This window comes from Mirounga leonina, unplaced genomic scaffold (genome assembly GCF_011800145.1).
Source record: "Mirounga leonina isolate KUSES-001 unplaced genomic scaffold, KU_Mleo_1.0 Mir_115, whole genome shotgun sequence".
Classification (NCBI taxonomy): Eukaryota; Metazoa; Chordata; class Mammalia; order Carnivora; family Phocidae; genus Mirounga; species Mirounga leonina.
This window is the reverse complement of record NW_023270268.1, coordinates 42,112,840-42,118,650: the sequence shown is the minus strand read 5'-3', so window position 1 is coordinate 42,118,650 and position 5,811 is coordinate 42,112,840. Positions and strand designations below refer to the sequence as shown.

The window sequence follows — 5,811 nt, the reverse complement described above, 5'->3', positions numbered from 1 at the left end:
TTTATAAGAGTTTAAAACTTTTTAGAAAGGTTATCCATTTATACAAGGATAATGATATTTATAATGAGATAGTCTTTAAAAATTTGTTTTTAGGGGTGCCTGGGTGGCTCAGTCGTTAAGCATCTGCCTTCGGCTCAGGTCATGATCCCAGGGTCCTGGGATCGAGCCCCGCATTGGGCTCCCTGCTCGGTGGGAAGCCTGCTTCTCCCTCTCCCACTCCCCCTGCTTGTGTTCCCTCTCTCACTGTGTCTCTCTGTCAAATAAATAAAATCTTTAAAAAAAAAGTTATTTTTAGCCAAAGTAACAAATGATAAAGTTAACTGTTTGCTAAGAAATAAGATTGATATGCCATCTTTTCTAATGATCATGTTATATTTCAAATTTTACATTTTCTATCTTATTAAATAAACTTCTGCGAGAGAGCTTTAATTTAGATACTGGTTGAGTCACACCTTTAATATGTTGACATTTATTAAAAAGCATAATATTACATAGCAGCTGCCTGGGAATAGTTTTCATATGTGTATGCTTTTGTAAATGTGGAAAATATTTATCCACAATTACATCTTTATAGCAAGTTAACTATTTTCCTACCCTAATCAATGCATTATATCTTTAAAATAGCATGGTTTTTGGTATAACATAACTATGAAATAAAAATAAAGAAGCAGTTCATTCATATTGGCTGCAGTGATATTAACCTGACACTGGACACATTATATTTTGGAGTTGGAGCTGATATCCCAGAACATGTTGTGCCAACCTGCATTGAAATGCTCTGCTGAAAAACTGAGAGCATAGCCAGCCTAACTGTGTTCCTGGGAGCAGGAGGACTTTTATTAGATGCCCGTTTTTTTTTCGGGTGGAAATGTTTACCAACTTGAACCTGATGGGCTACACCTTCTTTGTGTATAGTCTCTGACAAAACACTCAGTTCCTTTTAGTTCTAAAAGAGCAAATGTCCTCTCAGTTTTCTATAATGTTGAGAGTTAAAAAACAAAACAAAACAGTGATTTCATATATGGAATTATTCTTTTTATTCTTTTTTTTAACATTTTATTATTTTTAAAGTTTCAGGTGTACAATATAATGATTTAACAATTCTGTACATTACTTGGTGCTCATAACAAGTATATTCGTAACCCCCTTCATCTATTTCACCCATCCCCCACTACCTCCCCTCTGGCAACCACAAGTTTGTTCTGATCAGCTTTGTGTATACACACACACACACACACACACATAAACTCAAAAGAATGTTTTTACACCCCTAGAGAGAATCACAGTTGGAGAATTTGACACTTTCATGGTTTTATCTTTTTTATGTTGAAATAAGCATTTACAGAACTTTTATACAACTAATATTGCCTGAAAGAATTTGAAGGGATCCCCTTTAGGAATTTAGTGAGAGAAAGGTAAGCATGAAATCTGGCTAAAACAAAAAATGAGAGTCTAGAGAATTTTTCATCATTTAGACAACTTAGGAACTAGAATATAGTATAAGAGAGGCTTGTTTTTGGTGGAGATCATTACAGGTAAAAAAATGAGGCTTATGGAAATGAACTGATTATAAATCAACATAGCTGGTCTGGGACCAGACTTGGGTCTTCTGGTCTCCATCCAGCTTTTATTTATGGAAGTGGGCACATTACAGAGACTGCAATCTCTTTGAAAGGCAAATCTGTGCTTCTCACAACTTTGTGGTATCTGTGCATGCTTTGGAACGAAAAGTTCTCAATGAAAACAGTGAGATTAAAGTCCTGATTGTGGACTGCATTTCTTTCTTTCTTTTTTTTTTAAGATTTTAAAAATATATTTATTTGACAGAGAGAGACAGTGAGAGAGGAAACACAAGCAGGGGGAGTGGGAGAGGGAGAAGCAGGCTTCCGGCTGAGCAGGGAGCCCGATGCGGGGCTCTATCCCAGGACCCTGGGACCATGACCTGAGCCCAAGGCAGACGCTTAAGGACTGAGCCACCCAGGCCTCCCTGGACTGCATTTCTTAAGGATGGCAAGACCAAATCACTCACTAGAAACCTATTTTATTCTGAAAACCCTGGAATAAGGGTACAGTAGGTATGATATGGGAATACATTGTTTTAGTGGATTCTTATTTGAGAAAAAAAGGAGACCCTCAGTCCTTGGTCCATTGAAAGTTGTGATTCCAAGGCTGAAATATGTGATGTGATATAGACACCTAACATGAAAGGAACTTTTAGAAGCTGTCAGAATCAAGATTAGTGCCAGAATATGTGTGTAGGTAGGACTTGCACAAGGACAGTATACACACAGCAGGTAGAAATCTGAAAGCATAATTTAGCATAGAATAAAGTATCCAAATACTATCTGCTTAGTAGTATGTAACTTAAATTACATACTTCATTATTACTTTATTTTTCTGTTTCATTTAGAGAGCAAAGTGCTCTCTAGTGGCCTAGAAAAACTATGTTGATTGTCTTGTATTTTATTTTAATTCATCTTGAAATAATTGGTCAAATTAGTAAACTTTTGCCTTTAAAAATGATATATTGGTCCTATTACAACTTTTTAAACTGAAAAAGGTAAATGCCCCCCTAATTAAGTCATTTCCCCAGGAAAATATAGGGAGAAAACAGTATTTCATCAATTAATGACTACACAAAAGGCTTTGAATATTGCAAGATTTATAATAGCTCTGGGGAAATGACTTTTTTAAAGATTGTATTTATTTGAGAGAGAGAGAGAGAGCATGACTAGGGGGAGGGGTAGAGGGAGAGGCACAAGCAGACTCCCCCGCTGAATGGGGAGCCCAATCCAGGGCTCTATCCCAGTACCCCAATATCATGACCTGAGCTGAAGTCAGGTGCTCCAATCTGGGGAAATGATTTGTTATCTGAAATAAGTAAATGCTGATAATTTTGATGATTTGACAGTCTAGTCATGCTTTTATGAACCAACAAAATATATCTGGAGCATAGTGTTTGAGTTGGGAAAATGCTGTTTCTTCTTGCCTATCAGGCAGTCAGGCATTTGCCAACATCTGCCTTATATAATCTAAATTTGTTGCTGCATTCTGAAGGCTGGAAATTTGGGAAGATAATTGCTTTGCTGTCCAAGAATGTCCTCTTTATTAGCTTGAGAATTAGTATGGCTTTCTTAATACTCATCCTAAATGGGGATAGTGACATTAATACCTGTATTGGGGGCTTACATGATCTTTTGGGAATTGGGGGTATCACTTATCCTGCTCGGGTGCTCCTGAGTCACCAGCTGGCTTCATCCCTTTTTTTCCCCCTATGATTCTATTTATTCCACTGCAGAAAAATCTTTCTAATTGATGGAATGATAGTGCCACAATCTAGAAGCTGTTAAAATTCTTTTCCAAGGTATTTTTTGTTACTGGGAGAAGATATCTCTATTGAATAGTTAGCACACTTGAATTGGGATTTTTTTTTTCTTTTTGCTGAATACTACAGAATTAAGTTGGGGTCATAAAATCAGTGGGGAGATATTAGTACCACAAGATACCACCACAGAGAGGCAGTATTTTGGAGTTTTCCATGCAGCCAAAGGATTGACTTTATTTAATTTGGTTGTGGGGATAAAGCATCAGAATACAGGAAGGGATTATTATTATTATTGTTGTTGTTGTTTTAGAAAGGGAGAGAGAGAGAGAGAGGGAGAGAGGGAAAAAGGGAGAGAGAGAGAGTAAGGGGGCAGAGAGAGAATCTTAAGCAGGTTCCACGCCCAGCACTTTGGGGCTTGATCTCACAACCCTGAGATCATGACCTGAGCTGAAATCAAGAGTCAGATGCTTAATGAACTGAGCCATGCAGGCACCCCAGGAAGGGATTATTTTATTCTGTCTATGATAAGCAGGGGCCCCTTCCAGAGAATGTTAAGTTTTGGATAATATTTAGAAAATGTGGATAGATTGCTTGGTGAATCGGATTATAGGTTTCTAAAACCACTGAAAAAACAAAGATTTATGTATGTGAAAAAAAGATGAACTAGTAAACACTTGACTCTTTTACAAATTAATGGAAGCATGACTAAAACATTAAATACCATTCCTGCAAAAGTGTGTAAATAATAATGAATATAAAGATTAAATAATAAAGTTGAACTTAGTATTATTATTTTGCTTAACATTATTAACTTATTATATCTTTTGATGAAAGTAAGAGCAATATCTAGTATCTTTTTACTTTTTTAAAAAATTTTATTTATTTGAGAGAGAAAAAGAGGTAGCAAGAGAGAGAGCACAAGCAGGGAGAGAGGTGGAGGGAGAGGGAGAAGCAGACTCAGTGCTGAGCAGAGAGCTGGATGAGGGGCTCAGTCCCAGGACCCTGAGATCATAACCTGAGCCGAAAGAAGACTGCTTAACCGACTTAACCGCTTAACCGACTGAACCACCCAGGTGCTCCTCGAATCTTTTCTAGAGAAAACAAAACACTGTATTTGTGAGAGCCTAAGACGTAAGATAGTGGTCAGATGGGGACATATGCTTTGCCCCATTCATTCAGAGGGAATGTTTAGCCCAACGTACCATGATGAATAACTCTGTAATGCTTCTAGAGTAGGTTTGTGATAGTGTTGGCAATAGCAACACAAATAACAGAACACCTTCAAAATAAGGACATTTCAAAAAGGGGATAGGCATTCCTTACAAGTATGTTGAAGATTGAATTATTTTTTAATCATTCACTATAGGCTTGACATAAACTCTATGTGATTGGAGATTTATGTTGAATGAAGTAGAGTTGAAGGCATAATGAATTCATACATCCAGATTAGATGGTTTTCTGAGTCTTGAACCAGCCTTTTTCCCCCAGCAACAGGTCTTTGGAACTGAAATATCTTTTTAATTTGTCGCAAAAACCAAGCTTTAACTCCCAACTTTAAATATAAGTTCCCCATCTCAAACAAAGAAAGACATGTATCATATGACCTCACTGATATGAGGAGTTCTTAATCTCAGGCAACAAACTGAGGGTTGCTGGAGTGGGGTGGGAGGGATGGGGTGACTGGGTGATGGACACTGGGGAGGGTATGTGCTCTGGTAAGCGCTGTGAATTGTGCAAGACTGTTGAATCTCAGATCTGTACGTATGAAACAAATAATGCAATATACGTTAAGAAAAAAAAAAAGAAGAAGATAGCAGGAGGGGAAGAATGAAGGGGGAAATCGGGGGGGTAGACGAACCATGAGAGACGATGGACTCTGAAAAACAAACTGAGGGTTCTGGGGGTGGGGGTGGGGGTGGGAGGATGGGTTAGCCCGGTGATAGGTATTAAAGAGGGCACGTTCTGCATGGAGCACTGGGTTTTATGCATAAACAATGAATCATGGAACACGACATCAAAAACTAATGATGTAATGTATGGGGATTAACATAACAATAAAAAAATTAAAAAATTAAATATAAGTTCCCCATCAAATTTCTGTCCTTGGTCTACTTTTCTTCTTTCTTTATACTCTCTGCTTCAACAATATCTTTCTGAGCTTCTGAAATTGCAGGTGGATGTGCTTGCTGCGGCAGCCCAGATACTAAAACTGGAACGATACAGAGAAGATTAGCATGGCCACTGTGCAAGCATGACACGCAGATTTGTGAAGCGTTCTCTATTTTTAAAATTCTACTCCTGAAACCAACATTGTACTATATGTTAACTAACTAGGATTTAAATAAAACCTTAAAAAAATTACTGGTGGGGATGCTTGGGTGGCTCAGTTGGTTAAGTGTCTTCTTTTGGCTCAGGTCATGATCCCAGGGTCCTGGGATTGAGTCCCACGTGGGGCTTCTTGCTCAGTGCGAAGCCTGCTTCTCCCT

General features: G+C 38.0%; 1 non-coding gene across 1 annotated transcript; it reads left to right on the top strand.

The window, feature by feature from the left end:
* The first annotated feature begins 5,504 nt into the window (after positions 1–5,504).
* Positions 5,505–5,611, top strand: LOC118007155. The gene has a single exon (XR_004678290.1). It is a non-coding gene; the product is annotated as a U6 spliceosomal RNA (small nuclear RNA).
* Positions 5,612–5,811: the final 200 nt, after the last annotated feature.